A 17,679-nucleotide genomic window follows, 5' to 3' on the forward strand; every position below is an offset into this window, starting at 1 on the left:
CAATGCATCCCTCAATCATATTGTTGTAACTGGTTCGGAACCACAGGAAGTTGGGCTACTAGGCTCCAATTTTGACAATTGGAATAGTTTGCCTCTGCTGCCTTTGGGCCTGACCTACTTTAAGATTGATAACTGATTACCAAGTCCTCCAGTTAAGCACTTCACTCTCAGGATAGAGAAGCCGAGTAGCCCAAGGCTTATTCAGGGAGGTGGAGTGGGGCTCGAGAATTAGAATGCAGCAGATTATTAAAAAAACATATACTATGTCAATGTCCAGCTAATATGTCGTCTTATAAAAAAGAAAAGTTCTCTAGTCTGCTGCACAGTGTAATACGAACCTTATAATCACACAGATTTATGTATGGACAATCGCTTGGCAGTCATCTAGGAGTCATAATAATAGGAGCTATCTTCTGTTTCTGTAAGCAAACATTTCCCCAGTAATTTTATGTTTAATTATAAACTGCTGTACAGTACCTCAGGGCTGGTAGTCCTCTAACACTCCTTTTGAGATTGGGTCCTCATCCACCATGGTTAACTATTCTGCAGAGTGCACTGCTCCTCTTCCTTCCCACTTAAAGATTCTTAATCTGCTTTAGTGTTTATGCAGTTTGTTTTTAAGATCTCACTCTTCCTTCGTGGGCATTTCACTTCGACAGGTGCAAACACAGATGTTCAGGTACCTCTAATGCTCTTTAGCGTAAACATCTGGAGTGTTGTGCAGTGAGAGACAAGAGCTGTATTGCGGGTTATGGCAGAATGTTAGTGCAGGTTCTCTTGCTACCCACCGCCCATTTGGGGAAGTCCTCTGTGAGCAGCCTCCAAAAGAGGTTGTGCTTTTCCAACAAAACCGGTCACCTAAAATGGACAGAAGAGCTCACCCAAACGTCTGGTCTACACAGTCAAGATGATATAGAGAGCGTTGAGGAGTCCAGTGGAAGACTGTATTTGGCACCTGATACCAGGACCAAGATCCCCATGTCACAGTGATGTTCACTCCCCCCCCCCCCCCAGGGGGGCAGGGGAGAGGTTAACTCTCATTATGAAAACCTTCTAGACCAGCTGACTCCATTGGACAAAACTACCTAGGTATCATCAATAATGTATTAAAAATTATAAACTATCTATTTCAATTGAACTGTGTTCCTCAGAGCTATTAATACACTGTAAAGAAATATAGAACCCTATAACAAATGAGGCTAGCATCTCTGTAAGAAAGTGAATTATTAATAGGGGTGGATGGTAGTACACCATGAGCAATTAAGCCACTAACGTATTGGGTCCAGGCAAAGGTCACAATAATGTAAACTTGAGCTCAACCCCTGAGAGCTACAGCACATAGATAGGTTTAACTGAGAAAAAATGTGTAAAGCATTTAGAAGTTAAGAATAGTTAAAGTAAAAAACCCATCACAATACATTTCTCACTCCAATTTATAAAAAATAGGATAAAATGTAATAAACAAAATGACACCAAAATGAAAAAAATTCAATTAGGGTAACCATACACAAGAAGTTTTAAAGATTAAAAGGAACAAGCATTGGCATAGCCAATAGGTCTCGCTTTTGGGACCTTATAAGTATTTAGTAATGCAGCACAAAATCCTTGGTGTAACAACATCAACTGTTGCATGGCTAAGCACTTATAAGGACCCAAAGGCGAGACCTATTGGCTATGCCAATGCTTGTTTGTTAGGCATTTAAGAAATGTAACCAAGTGTCCAAAAGTTTATATTTAGAAGCAACGAAAAATGCATTGTTTTAAAGCTACATTAGGTAACTGAGGAGATGAAAGTACATGGAAAATCTGGCCTATTCCCAGACCACTGAAATGAGTTCCTTACGGGACGATACTTTGATGTTTGAGTAAAATCTACTGGATATATTTCCTCAATTAAAGCTATGCTGTGTTGGAAGAAATTCCAGGCACTGGTTTTGCCTTTAATTGAGCTTATTTTCAATAATACACTGAATGTTATATGCCAGTATAACTCGAATGTGTTGCTGCGCAAAGCTGTAGGCCACCCTACTCCTGTGCCTTGAGGCATAAAAGGAGAAAATGCATTCTAATGATTAATAGAGCATTTGAACCTACCGAAAGATAAAGCATAAAGCCCCACAGTACACCAGACTCAGGGAGCATTAATAAACAAAAGTAACACGCAAGCATTTTAAAACAGCATCCTTTAATAAGGTTAATTGTTCGATAAAGTAACTAGCAATCTAATTGGCCTAAAAACGTTATTAGCGACAATTCAGACCGCATGGGGGGTTAGCATTTTTGTCACGTGAAGTTAATTGTAGGTAATTGTTCTGAATTTTTACACTGCATCCTGAGAAGACAAATACAAACGAAAAATGCATTTGTAAAGCACATTTCCACGTGAAGTTTGTTGTTCAATATTTGCTAACCGCCTCTGGAGAAAACCAATGAAATCTACAGAACTCTACCACTGATTCGGGGTGGTGGATGAGTGAAGTACCGCTACCAAATACAGTGACTGGCAAACTAAGGATGCAGATTTCACCTGCTTCAGTAGAATGGGGCCCGGCCTGGATACCCCAAGTTCTAGATGACAAGAACATGTGGCTCTGAGAGGAGTTATGTGGGTGAGTGAAGTCAACAGATGAATTTGTACAATAACGCGTCTTGTTTGATTTTTCTATTCTTTTTTCCCTCCAGGGTTTTATATAGTGTGAACTTGACCAGAAGTTATCAGAGCGCTTTACATAAGTGTAGGAAGGTGGATATCTGACTATGGTTACCCCCAAACATTTTGCCTGGTGTTTAGCTGGTTTTTGACTTTAGTTGGCCTGGGAACCTACTATTCAGGGCCCCAGGCTAATTGCTCTCTCCTTAAAATGGACTCCATATACCTTAGGTACATACACAATTGGAATTGGTTCACCTTATAGGCCCCTGTAACAGTGTACCCAGCTACCCAGGGCATAGGTGCTTCCAAGGGCTACTAGGGGCTGCAGCACGTATTGTGCCACCCCTGGCCTGGCCTCCATATTTGACAAAACTGGCTGATCACTCAGCTGGGGTAAGTCAGTGTAACCACCCCTTACTTAGGTGTAGTATGCCTATACCTAACCTAAAATGGACACATATGTTCCTATCAGTCACTCCTATGGAAGGCCTCATCAATCCTGGAGGCAGAGTGCTTGGAAATATGTGAGATGGTGCTCTGGCATGAGCTGAGCCTGTCTGCATCTTTCGGAACCATGTCCTTTAGCTGTTTCATGATGCCATACCATATACTCTTAAGTGCATTATAATCCTCGCGGTTAAATGCTATCTTGGGTTTGGCTTTATCAAAACATGTCGAGTAAGGTGTCATACGAATTGGAATACTACCCCCTCGCCAGTCCTGGCGACGGGGGTAGCATTCCACCCTTCTAGAGGGACACGACATGTACCTAACCTGAACCCCGGGTAAAGTTAAACTGAGCCTTAGCATCACAAAATGGATGCTGCCACCACAGACACAAGTCTGACCTCCTGTTGCTGGGAGTCCTTCCAGCGAGGGCAGCTTGGACAAAGGGTTTCCTGCCTTGGGAGGTGCTAGCACCACCCCAGACAGGATTTTGTGTATTGGGTAGGACAGGGCTAAATAGAATCAGACATGCCTGGGGCACACAAGGTGTCCCTGTGCATAGGCCAGTTCAAACCGGTGCTGGGGCCTTCCAGCCCCAGTCCTGGCGCGAAACTGGACAAAGGAAAGGGGGTGTAACCACTCCCCTTCCTGGCCCCACCCAGAAGGAGGGACCTAGTAGGTGATCCGGCCCCCCAGATTCGAATAAGAGTGGGAGCTGTGTCCTGAGACTTCAGATCATCCTGAATCAACTTGAAACTAAGAAGACGACTGGACTTCGACATTCTGCTGCACAGAAGACTGAAGAGCATCTCCCTTGTGGCCTAGGAGTGGCCACCCTGTGAACATAGGCACCATCCAGCAACTCGACGTCTGCTTTGCCGCCGCCTCCCGCCGGAGCCCGAGCCCAGAGCCTGACAAGACCCAGACTCCCAGACTTCTCACAGCCCGATCCACAGTCCCTGCAAAGAAGGGACCCGTGGAGGCACCGAGAGACGTGGGACTGGACCTCTTGGAAGACCCCCGAGAAGCTGACTGCGCAGCATCAGAGGCACCCTTGACGCTGTGCTTTGGGGTTTGAGAAGCCCCAACCTCGAGCAGCCCTTGCACCGAAGATCAGCCCCCCAGCATCTCCACGATCTGCGTGGGGCCCTTTTGCACCGTGCCACTCGACGCGCCATCCCGGCAACTTGCCACGTGGCTAGCGGCCATCTTGGCGACGAAAACGACAAACTACACCGCAGGTCTGGTTGCTCCAGACTGGCCCTTGCTCCCCTAAAAAGGAGCACCCGCTCTGACCTTGCTGGTCCGAGTGAGAAGCTTGAATCACTTCCTGCGTGGCTTGCTTTAGCCAAGGCCTGTTTGCTCCAATCAAGTTGCCGACACCGCCATCAGCGAGAGCCTTCGTGGGACAGCTCGTGACCAACGCCTGGACGTCCTTGACCTCTTCGTGTCCACGTGGCTGCAGAGACAATCTTCACGACATCGCCTGTTTGCACCCGACATCGCCTGGTTCCTTCCTAGTTCCACGGTAGTCACTGGCTAGTGACTTTGAACATTGTCCCTTCTGCTTTCAGGTCTTCACCTCTTCAGATCCACCCTTGGATCCACCGGAACTCTTCACATCGAGCCGCCTGCAGCATCTTCAGCTCCAAGCACCATCGACCTGCGTGACGAAACCCGACACTACTTCGACCCTGTGCACCCGCTTCCTGTGGGTGAGGTAACTCAGCAACGCCGGTGTTCCCACACTGGTATACACCTCTAGTGTCTGTGTCTAAAGTTTCATCCTTCTAGGTCACTCGGAAGGTTCCTTAATAACTAACTTTGTAACTTTTACGCACCATTGACATTGCATTGGTACTGCGTGCACTTTCCGCACTGCACCCGAGTCCCGCGGGCCTTTCCCGACTTCTTCACTGCTAGTCCCGAACAGCTCCAGCGATTTCCCCAGGCCCTAGGCCTCTTCACTTTCCCCATAGTGGTTCTTATACCACTATTTTAGTATATGGTTTAGGTGGCCCCTAGGGCTCATCCATAATTGTGCAACTTTTGTATATTTAAACTGTGTTTTTGTTTTAACGCATTTGCTTCTGTGCTCATAAAGAGTATAGGGGATATTTGTAGAAATAAATCTATATATATTTTCAATATATATCTGTGTGGTGTCCTTTCATTTGGTATTCAAGGGATTGTGTATGGTAAAACAGCTTGCTTCACATGCCTTTACAGAGTTTAGCCTAAGACTGCTTAGTCCATGCTACCCCTAGGATAGCTTGTCTATAAGGTTGACTTTACAACCAGCACCAAGATGGTTGCTTGGCATGGTACAAGGTGATCACTAGAACTAGTGAGCATCATATACCAGGCCAACTTCTCACAATAAGCACCAGTTTACAGATGGACATATTTATTTTTGTTGGGCACGGGGATATTGAGTGATTTTGTCCAGAATCACAGATGTTGAGTGTCCATGCCTTGACTCGAACCAGGTTCCCCAGCTTTGAGTTCGACCACTCTAGCTTAAGGTCACTTCCTCTCCCAATTTGCCTTTATTTTCTGACATGGCCCAGACATTTTTAAAACCGATCTTTTTAAAGTATTACATAAGCTGCTACAGTTTTCACTGCTTATTAAATTCCTGGATGCACCTTGTGCACTTGCGAGACTCCTAAATATGTTAAACAATGTTGTTCCCTGAATATGTATGTTTATGGTTGATGAGTTTAATGGTTTTAAACTATTATGCCTTGTGGGTTTCTTGACTGTCTATATGATGCCATTAGTATTTCTTATTGCCTATGGCCTGGGGGTGGTTTACTGCGGTAGAATGTCTATTTATTGTCTCACTGCTGTGTTAGTACACATGGTTTGTTTTACAAGCTAGTTTGACTGACTGAGAGGAATAAATACTACGTTAGAGGTATCAATTGTTCGGAAAACATTTTTTTTTAAATAAGTCGCATGAAAGTCATTCGTGACAGGAAACAAACCAGCGGCTTCCCGGTGGGCGCCCCGGGAGACGTCAAAACCACAAATGTATTTCGCTAAGAGAGAAAAGTTGACTATCTATTCTATGCTGCCAGATCAGGAGGATACACACAACCTAAATGTACCTGTGAAAATTAAACTCCTTTAGCGTGCCGGCTGTTATGACGTTAAGTTTATTGTTTAGTATTTGTACACAGCATAGGGAGAACTCGAACCAAATCTAATTGTTTTAAAAAACCGAAAAAGCATGTTCACAACGCATCAAGGGATCTAGGATTAACACAGAAGCATTTGAAACGAGAGTAAAAATAGACTCTTGTACTCAAAGTATTCCACACATGCCACTGCTGAAAACTGATCTGCACTTCTGTGGGGAATGGATTACCATGTACAGATGGTGACAGTGAAAGGCACAGACTTTTTGGGTTAAGGCAGCTGAGGAGCAGGCTAGACAGAAGTGTTTAATACAGCTTTTTAATTTCTCAAACACCTACCTACAACACAAGTGGACATATTCACACAAAGCAGTCAATATGAAGTAACAAGCATTGGCGGCCGTGAAAGTGAAACTAATATCCTGCGTGGCCGTGAAACTGAAGCTGGCGAAGAGGGAGGGGGAGAAGGGAGGGGGTAGGGTGCTTGCAAGTGGCATACAGATGGCGCCTGTGCCGTGAGGAAAGCCAGAACCAGAAGGCGGCTGTGCGCGTGCACACACACGTGCACTCAAGCTTCTGGCCATGGCATACAGATGGCGCATGTGCCGCGAGGAAATCCAGAAACAGATGGCGGCTTTGCACGTACATTCAAGCTTCAGGCCTTGGTAGCATTTTCTGAAACCCAGTTACTATAAGTCTCGCTAGTGCAGCGCATGCGCTGGCTCAGGCGAGACCTAAAAAGCGCCAAGAAAAAGTAAAGCGCGAATAGGAAATACTGATGGCATGTGACCAGGACCTAGGTGCTATTTCAGACCGATCACAAGGGAGCACACAGCAAGCATGTTCATCCTTGTAACCTTCTGACTTCGTTCCTAAAATGGAAGTTGAAATCTTCCAGCAAGGGCAAGGTTGCAGGCTATATCCAAGAAAGTCCTTTCAAAGCTGGTTTGCCATTGGACGAGGACACCTGCAGCTGTTGGTTATAGCAGGAAAAGCTCAGCACAGCAAAAGTTCTTATTTTACATCCAGAGAAATCCTCATGTCAGTCGGATACTTCTGCTCCTTTGCCCTGTCAAGATTTCTACCATTGGACTTAGTCTGTTTTTTAGAGCTTGGATTCCTATAGTACGGCAAGGCAGCAGGCTGTATCTGGAACAATTGGCACGGAAGTCTGATAGGCTTGCAGTGAGGGTCAGCTGAACTGTAAATTCAGGCAGCAAAAAGCTTAATGCAGGACCAACTTGGTTGCCTTGCCCAGTGAGGTTGCACATTGGGCAGATTGGCACGGGCGATTGGTCCCAGTCCTCCGAAGGTCTGGAAATCCAAAATGTTTTTAAAGTCCCACCTTTCCAGAGGATGTTGGAGAAGGCCTTCTGGACACTGCCAAGGGTCCCAGCATCTCAGGGACAGCACTTAAGGGTCAGATCTAACTCTCAGCGAGGGCACTAGCAGGGTCCAGCCCATGTCCAGTTACAACAGCTCAGATGGGCACTTAAAGACAAACGACTTTTTCAGCTTGTTGTGTCCCTGTAGCCATACAGGAGTTGAGCCAACTGACCCATGGAAACCTTCTTTGTCCTGGTTACATGGGGAGCAAGTCCAGCCCTTCAGGTCTCATCACAAGTCCAAACTATCAGGTGTAGTCCTTCTCTTCTGCTATAGGTCCAGAGAGTGTGCTCGAGGTCTGGTGGTGATGCCCATTTTAGTACAGTTCAATGGCAGGTCAGTGGGGGTCACTCCTGAACACTCTCTAACAAATTAGGAAAAAGTTCCTAAGGGCAACCCTACCCACTTTTGCCTCACATCCGGTGTGTTTTACTGCGAACTGGCATGAATGCACTATTCTAGGGGGAATCCAAGATGGCATAGGCTTTCTACCCTTGGAGGTAGATGTGTGCCAGCGGTGGGTACGCTTAGGGAAATGAGGAAACGAGTAGTCCCCTCCTTCTAAGCTATGTAAAACTGTTCTGGAACCAGATCCCCATTCCCATGTCTGGAACAGGAACGATGAGCTGTTTGAAGAAGGGCAGCCATTGAGAAAATCTGTTATTAAAAACTTAGGGTTAGCAATAAAGTTTCAATGAGATTCTCATTTTGAGAGGAGCTGTCACTTTAGGTTGTGTTGAAATGGGCTACCGCTAACCACTTTTCCTATCACAGCCCTTCTTGAAACAGTTAATTATTCCTGTTCCAGACATATGACAATGTGGAGTCACATCCTGTTACTTTTTTTTTTTAAGCAACTTATTTTCTAACGCATATAGCCTGAAGTGGATGTACAACTCTTCATAATCAACCAGAATTTCAGAACTGGTAGGCTGACAAAGAGCCTTTTCACTATGAAATTAATTGTCTAGGTTTGCCCTATGAATTGTAAACATGCATATTGTTGCATACCAGTCTGGTCTTCACATCGTAAAGTTCTCTGTTTAGCAGACCGTCGTGGAAAGTCAATCTGCTCTAGTAAGTCTCCCAGATGTTACCAATGTTTCTTTGAGCCTGAGTCACACGATATGTCACTTCATTTTGCTAAATTTGCAGACCCCAAAGGCCTGACTCCTCCTCATTTTGTAATCTGTGAGTTTCCTCACACCTTTCTCATAAAACAAGTATATTTTTTTTAGGTTTGTTTTGATTGAGTCCAATAGTTTATAGTATTTATGTGACTGCAGTGTCACCTGTTATTTTCCTTCATGAATACCAATCTGGCTTCAGAGCACACTGCAGCACAGAGACCACCACCTTGGGCGTCATAGATAATACCCTCTTGACCACTGACGATGACCCCTGTTTCCTGAAATTGCTGGATGTCACAGCTGCATTGGACACACTCAACTAACCACTCACATATGCACCATTGAGGCGCCAATGGGATTCATCAGCAGTGTTCTGTGCTGGTTTTCCTCCTACTTTTACAACTGACACCAGTTTGTTCACATGGGTACCTCTAGGTCACAAAATATCTTTATTGTGTAGAATCTCCCAGGGTTCCATACTGTCTCCCGTCATCTTCAACCTTTACAAGGAATCCCTTGGTACTCTATACTCTCAGACGAAAACTTCATGATGCACCAATATGCATTATATTGTGGATAATCCAAGGACAATGGCCCTGTGCATTCACCTACAATGCCAGTTATCCTACTGACACACAAGTTACAAAATAAACCAATGGGAAGGTGGGAGTATAGATAAATTATAGTAATTCGAAAATCATCATTTAACAAATTCATCACCATAATTGTTTAGAAACCATCAAAATATGCATGTAGATCCAGAGAATAATATTTCAAATTACATTCATATTTTTTATATAGGAGATCTGCCAATTGCTAGTAGTAATATGGGAAACAGCGTTTACACCGCTGGTAATACCACAAGGGTATGTTACAACACAGACATTACATCGTCCGCGTTACCACCTATGGTGCTCCGTAGAGCAGCTGAGGCCCTTGACCTTGATCGGCTTACTGTCACTCACAAGACCAGCCTCCTTACTGAGGTGCTTCAGGCGGCAGCAAGTTCTATGGAACCTCGGTTCCTGTTTAATGATGTCTTGACAGATGTTTTGATGGGCACCTCGTCTAGGCCAGCCACAGGGGTTCCTGTGGATAAGAACTTGACCAGGCTTCATCGCACAGCACCGGGTGACCCGGCCTTCTGACAAATCATCCAATTCCGGAGAGCCTGGTCATTTAGGCTTCCACTTCCCAAAGTGTGCTCCCTACCACCCCTCCGGATAAGGAATCGAAAAAGATGGAGCAGTTTGGCAAGAGGTTATTTTCCTCTGCCAGCTTGGGGCTGCGGTCAGTCAACACCGCATGCCTTTTAGGCCTCTACTCTCATGCTGTGTGGGGCACAGTGGCGCAGACACTGCCCCAGTGTCCGAAAGAAGTTTGGGCTGTATTTTCCCAGGCTGTTGCGGAGGGAAAGGATGCTGCGAAGTTCGCCTTCGGTGTGGCCTGGACTCCGCGGACTCTTTAGGGAGAGCGATCTCCTCAACAGTGGCCCTGCGTCGCCATGCCTGACTACGGACCACTGGGTTTTTCGGGGGATGTCCAGAGTTCCCTCATGGACATGCCCTTTGATGGTATTCACCTGTTTGGCGGTAAGGCAGCCAGTGCGCTGGAGTGTTTCAAGGATTCTCGGGCTACGGCCAAGTCCTTGGGTTTCTCCACCACAACCCCAGCCACGTCTACCTTTTGTTCCTTTCGTGGAAACAGAAGGGGCGCCCCTGCCTGCTCGTTCAGTCAGAAGCCTGCGCAGAACCAAACTCGGGGCGCCCCTGCCTGCTCGTTCAGTCAGAAGCCTGCGCAGAACCAAACTCAGCGCAGCCGTGGGCGTGGAGGCCGCTGTGGCGGCACTGGGGGCCAGCGTGCGGGTCAGTCCACCTCCGCTCCCGCAGCATCCGCCTCAAAGCCTTCCTAGTCTGAGCTTTGGGGTGCACCCCACAACAGTGGGCGGCAGGATTCGACATCTCCTCCCCCACTGGTAGCTATCACCTCTGCCAGAAGAGTGGGTAAGCGCCAGGCTCTTTCTTCCAAACCTCCTTTCCTTTCTGTTCATCCGGACTAGGTGGTTTTAAGGACCCGTCCTTCTTTCTTGCCAAAGGTTGTCACGCACTTCTACATCCGGCAGACCATCAATTTGCCCACCTTCTTTCCGCCTCCGCATCCTTCAAAAGAGGAAGAGAGGCTCCACCATCTGGACCCAAATCTTTCTATCTGAAGCGCACACAACAGTTCCGGGTGGATGACCAACTCTTTGTTGGCTACGTGAGCGCCAAAAAAGGTCAGGCCGTGCACAAACGAACCAGCTCTCGGTGGGTCGTTCTGTGCATAAAAGCATGTTACTCGTTGGCCAAGAAGGAGCCTCCTGTGGGGCTGCATGCCCATTCTACCAGGGTAACAGCAGCTACTACTAGCTTGGGACGCGGCGTTCCCTTGCAGGACATTTGTCAGGCAGCTGCGTGGGCTTCGCTGCACACGTTTACCAAGCATTACTGCCTTGATAGTCCAGTCAGGAGAGACGGCTTCTTTGGCCGGTCTGTTCTCCGTGACTTTCTGATGTAATCTTATTCGCAGACCCTCCACCGGGGTTGGTATTGTAGGGTATCTATTCCAAGGTAAGGAATCTATCACTAATGTGTCTCTTTCAGATGCACAAGTCACTACTTGTGTAACGATATATCTATAAGAGACATTAGTTAGTGATAGATTCCTTACAGCCTCACCCATCCTCCCCGTTCTGTGTACTGATTTCTAGGGTTAAGGTCATTCCTTTCAGGACCCTAGTTTCATAGCACCAGTGGTCCATTGCATGGCTCTGCGTTCCTGGCGTGGAAAGTCGTGCACAGAACTGACGTCAGCGTGCGTGGGTGGCGCCTAAGTAGTCTCCGTGATATCATCTCGGTGCTTACGACGCCAGCGACGGACATGGAGCCGCACGACGCCACCTACCGACGCGCTGGGGTACAGCTGACGAAAAACTTTCCGTACCCAGTCTAACGCCTGGGGATATTCTAAGGTAAGGAATCTATCACTATCACGCAGTTTTTTTAACTGTTACGTGGCCCTGTCACGTTTTATGGTGATTGTGCTGCACTAATATTTTACGTAGGAGATTTTTTGAATGCCTAATTGTACTCTGCACATGCAACTTTGCTTACCTGTTGCCTATTCTCCCCGTTCCACCGCGACAGAGTCGATTGTTGTGGAGGGAGAATACGCCCACATCCGGTTTACGGAGGTTAGCGTTTGAGTGGCCTGACCCCCATAAAACCGGATGTGTATTCGACCGCGCAGCGGACGCACGCAGCGGGCGCGCCAAAGGCAAGCTCGTTTGCGCCCGTCCGCGTCCCGGAGGCGGACAGGACAGGAAACACTACCGATCCCAGTCCAGACCATGACAATCATATAAGGTATGATAGCGTTGCGCTAAAAAAGTATACCCCCCCCCCCATAAATGCTATAACCACGTGGAGGTAGGTTGGGACAACCAAATCATGCTTTGCAGCATGTGTAATTGGACCAGTTCCCGTTACCCAGCAAAGCCACACGGGCCCTTGTCTAGCGCGTTGGAACGTGATAAGAGGAGCCAGGAGAAACTTTATGTCTACTTGCTCAATGTAAGATCTTTTATCAAAAATGCTCAGCATATCTCCGACTTGATCTCTGAGTTAAGACCCGATATATTTTTCTTAACGGAAACCTGGCTCTCTGACACCTCCAACCCCACCTTGGCAATAGCAGTACCCATAGGTTATTCCATTCTTATGAAGGACCGCACCACTGGGAAGGGTGGGGGCGTTGCCATGATTTTTAAAAATATGCTCAGCATATCTCCGACTTGATGTCTGAGTTCAGACCCGATATATTTTTCTTAACGGAAACCTGGCTCTCCGACACCTCCAACCCCACCTTGGCAATAGCAGTACCCATAGGTTATTCCATTCTTAGGAAGGACCGCACCACTGGGAAGGGTGGGGGCGTTGCCATGATTTTTAAAAATGACATCTCGGCCAAAATTCTCCCCATGGATGAAATCACGGGTCCAGAGAGCCTTTATTTTTATTGCACATTATCCGCCCACAAATCCCTGGCGGGTGTCCTCTTATACAGACCTCCAGGCCACTCAGGACCTTTTTTAAAAGCAATTATCAACACCATAGCACCGCTTGCCCTTAAATATAACCAATTTCTGGTCCTAATTGACTTTAATGTCCATATGGACAAATTAGAGAGTGCTGAGAACATTACATTAGGCGAGACCCATGACTCCCTGAACCTGCTTCCCCTCATAAATAGACCCACTCATGAGAAGGGACATATATTAGACCAAATTTTCTCAAAGACCCCGTGCCAAACCGAAGAGCCCACTCCTCTTGTTTGGACCGATCACTTCCTGCTAAGAATTACGTTGGCAAAAATCAGGAAACCAGCATACACCATCACTAAACCCCCCCCCCCCCCCCCCCCTTCAAATCTAGAGCTCTCCATAAACTAACTTCGGAGGCCCTTGGCTCCGCACTGCAGACGCATCCCTTTGTCAGCAGTAACAAATTAGCGCTGGATGCCCCCAGCTTGGAAAACTGGATAAAACAGGGTGTGGAAACCGTAGCACCCGAGACCCTTAGGTCCCAACAGACTACACATCGCTCTGCACCAAGGTTTAATGAAACCTTACGCAAGTGTAAAAGTGTCTGTTATCAATTGGAAAGGACATGTAGGAAAAACTTTAGTGACAATAGTAAATCTCTTTACAAAAAAGAACAAAAAATTTACCACCAGAAAATTCTCGAAGAAAAGAAACGGTTCTTTGAAACTAAGATTGAGACATCAGCCAATAAAAGTAAGGAAATATTCAAAATCGTAAAACACTTTACCTCACCTCCAGCAGTAGCCTCCAATTGCGAAGCTTCGGAAGCCTGGACCCATCAAATAGCAGACTTCTTCCATAGGAAGATAGTCGATATACAGACTTCTCTCAACCCTTCCTCTATGACACTGACCAACACACTACCTCCGCACGTCAAACCATTACCTACTGCCACCTTCCTCCAATTCCCTTCTATTACGCTAGCTCAATCTCTGAAAATCATGAAGAGTTTAAAGTCTGGCTCACCATCAGACCCCTGCCCAGCTAAAACACTGGCATTGGTGGCTGAGGTGATTAATACTGAGGTCAATATGGTACTGGACCTATCTCTGAGCAGTGGCCAGGTCCCAGTCATTTGGAAACACGCCAAAGTCCTGCCACTGCTAAAAAAGCCTACAGCAGATCCTCTAATAGTGTCTAACTATAGACCCATCTCACTCCTGCCTTCCATTGCTAAGGTCATTGAAAACTATGTGAACTCTGTTACCACCGAATTTATGGAGTCGAACGACTGTCTCCACGCGAGCCAATCTGGATTCCGAGCTGGCTTTAGTACCGAATCAGCTCTCCTTGAAATAGCAGAATCCATTAAAATGACTCTCGATGTAGGCGAGAGTGCGACTTTGATACTGCTTGATTTATCTGCCGCTTTCGACACCGTGCCCCAAGTGAGACTCCTACAGAGACTGTGGGGTTGGGGGCACGGTGTTGAAGTGGTTCTCTTTGTTTTTAGAAGACCGAAGGCAGGAAGTTTGGAACCCACCTTTCTCCTCCCTTATGCCTCCTTCGGAGGTGGGTGTCCCTCAGGGCTCCATCCTGAGCCCATTATTATTTAATCTCTACATGGCTCCTCTCGCCCTTCTGGCTGAAGCGGCTGGAGCCATGATTATATCTTACGCTGATGACACCTAGCTTCTGTTTACCTGTAAAAAGGGAGAGGCTCTGGATGGCGACAAAATAAGGAACTGTTTAAGACAGGTCTTCTCCTGGTTTAGCCATAACCAGCTTCAGTGCAACTCCGCTAAATCAGAAGTAATTCTTTTCAGAGTTTCGGACCAGGATGTCTGGAGACAGTGGTGGCCGTCTGATATGTCCCCCCGCAGTCCTCCGTGGGAGTAGCCAAAAACTTAGGGGTCAAACTCGACAACTCATTGAACATGAAGACCCAAGTTCAATCTGTGGTCGGCACCTGTTACGGAACCCTGAAAATGCTCTGGAGATTTCTTCCACTCCTGTCCCTTTCCCACAGAAGGACCGTGGGCCAGGCCCTTATCACCTCCAGGATGGACTACGCTAATGCCCTTTATCTGGGTCTCCCGGAATGCCTTCTCAGGAAACTCCAGGTCGTGCAGAACACAGCCGCAAGAGCCATACTTATGCTGGGACCCAAAGTCCATATATCGCCCTACCTTAAGAAACTGCACTGGCTTCCCATCCCCCACAGAATCAGGTTCAAGGCCCTGTTCATCACCTTTAAGGCCCTACATGGTTTTGAGGCCACCTATATTAGGAAAAGAGTGAGTTACTACATACCCGGTAGAGCCCTCAGATCATCTCACCAACACTTGATGAGTGTGCCTAAATTGAATCGTGCCCGCATGGGAAGACGTTCCTTCCAAGTCCAGGTCACTCACCTCTGGAATGAACTCCCTATAACACTCAGACAAGCGCCAAATATTCTGCACTTCAGAAAACTACTGAAGACATGGCTGTTTCAGCAGTAACTCGGGCTCCACCCCATGCTCTCGCCAAACTACTGAAGACATGGCCGTTTCAGCAGTAACTCAGGCTCCACCCCATGCTCTCGCACCCTCCTATCATTCTGCCTTCGCTAGCGCCGGGACACTAATCTGAGTAGCTGTGTGCTCTATAAATATGTTAAATTAAAATAAAATAAAATAAAATAAATCACTAACTAATGTCTCTTACAGATATATTGTTACAAAAGTAGTAACTTGTGCTTCACACCACAACACCACTCTCACCGATAACGCCGTCTGATGACTCCACCGAGGAGCTGCTTACACAGTGATCTGAGGGCTCTGCAATTCGCACCGCCTCACTTCACATCTCTGCCTTGGGATCCCTTCCTATGTCACTCCACGCCAAAATCGATGCCCCTGCCTGCACTGTGTCCTGAGGGCACCACTTGTAAGTTACCCAATGCACTGCCCTGTCCCACATCACAGCCTTAGCCCACTGATGCCGGCGCCATTGACACCAGATCCTCTACCGACTACAGCGCTTCAGCAACGATGATGCCACTGCCTGCACCATGAGCTTCTATCACCGCAACGAGCACCGTCCCACTTTGCACCACAGGCCTGGTCTCAATGACTTGGCTGAATGCTGTCACTGAGCCACTGCCTGCCCTGCAACCTGAGGGCACCACACGCCGCACTGCTCCACACCACAGCCTGATGCCTGCTGACACCAGTGCTCCTAACTTCAACCTCACGGAGGTGGAACTGCAACGCATGTGACTTCAAGGGCCCAACAACTCCTGCACCGGCCTCCAGGACTGACGCAGACGATAACGCCACTTCGGAGCTCATCGCGAGTTCCATGACACTTTGCATTTATACGGTACTGGTTGCGGGTTGTCCCCACACTATAGCTTGTCCGTGGCAGGCCTGAACTGTTGGATTTGTTGTTCACAACAATGTAATAGCCCCGTACGGAGCTGGCAACATTAATTAACTCTATTTTGGTTTTTCCTCAAAAAAATTCAGATTTTCATTACAGTAGGTTGGATTTTTATCATTTTGGTCTGGTTTTACACTGATAAATATTTTCATTTTTTCTAAAACTGGTGAGGTCTCCTTTTGTAGTGTTTTCACTGTATTACTATGTGTTATGTGCAAATGCTTTACACATTGCCTCTGAGATAAGCCAGAAGTCTTGTGCCAAGCAGAGGTTATTTTAGAAGTGTAATCCCCCCTTACCCTGACTAGGGGGAATGGCCCCTATTTGGATTCAGTTATTAATGTACACACCTTCTTTTCTCAGCTTAACAAATCTGTAAGACTGTGGTACCATTGGTAGCACCTTATAAAATACACATCGGCAAAGCCAATAGGTCTGCCATATTTTAGGTTCTGCACTTAACCAGTATAATGCAGGCATTTAAGCAAATAGACCTATTACCATCTGTCTGTTTACCCCCGTGGTGCATGGACTTAAAAATGTCGACGACCGCACATAGCGTGCAATAATGGGCTTAGTAGTAAACATCAGTGGCCCCACTGAGCTCGTAAATCATAGAGCTAGTAACACAAGTTTTGTGGTACTAGAATACTTTTGGTTTGTTTTCCTTGTGATATGTTTCGAAAATCTTCCTCTAACACATCTTCATCTTACGCACGCACCTTTACCACCCTGCCTAAATTGCACCATTTATTCCCTTTTATCCTGACAGCATTACCCTTAACAGCCTCAATCATGGCCGGTTTTCGGAATGTAGGTGATCCCTTTTGTACTTTACTTGGCTCTTGAATGCGCACCCAATTACACTCCTGGATTTGACGTTCAGCTGTTTTGACACCTTGTTTATCATCAAAATACTGTTTCATTTTCTGTTGTGAAACCTTCACCTTTGGACGGATTTCTCTATCCATATTAATTTCATATTCTGAACAAGCTTTGCACTCCTTCAACCAAAGTGGACACTGCATTCATGCTGGTTACCAAACTCAACACTTCAAATGGGGTCTTGTCCGTTACACTGTTAGAACTAGTGAGATATGAGAACACTGTATGCACTCCACCAATGTATGGTTCATTTTTTCCACTAAACCGTTGGCTTGTTGATGATATAAAGCGACACTTTTGCACAATACAACATTTTGGAGGAAAATCTGTTATTTCCTTTGAAATAAACGGAACCCCATTATCTGATACTAACTCTTTTGGTAAACCTTCTCTGAGAGAATTTTCTGGAGAAAAGTTACATTAAATTACACCTCCCACCGCTTGCTGTAATCATCAACAGCAACTAATGCCTATATTTAATCAGACCCTCCAGGATTTCGCGGTTTGCCGCGAAATCTGCACTTTTGT

The 17,679-nt window shown here is 46.5% G+C and overlaps 1 protein-coding gene across 2 annotated transcripts in view; it reads left to right on the forward strand.

Annotated features, from left to right (window-relative positions):
* THAP1 (THAP domain containing 1) overlaps positions 1 to 17,679 on the forward strand; it is a 67,131-nt gene that overhangs the window by 23,051 nt on the left and 26,401 nt on the right. The gene's annotated exons all lie outside the window — the stretch shown is intronic.

Source organism: Lissotriton helveticus, chromosome 2_1 (genome assembly GCF_964261635.1).
Source record: "Lissotriton helveticus chromosome 2_1, aLisHel1.1, whole genome shotgun sequence".
NCBI lineage: Eukaryota > Metazoa > Chordata > Amphibia > Caudata > Salamandridae > Lissotriton > Lissotriton helveticus.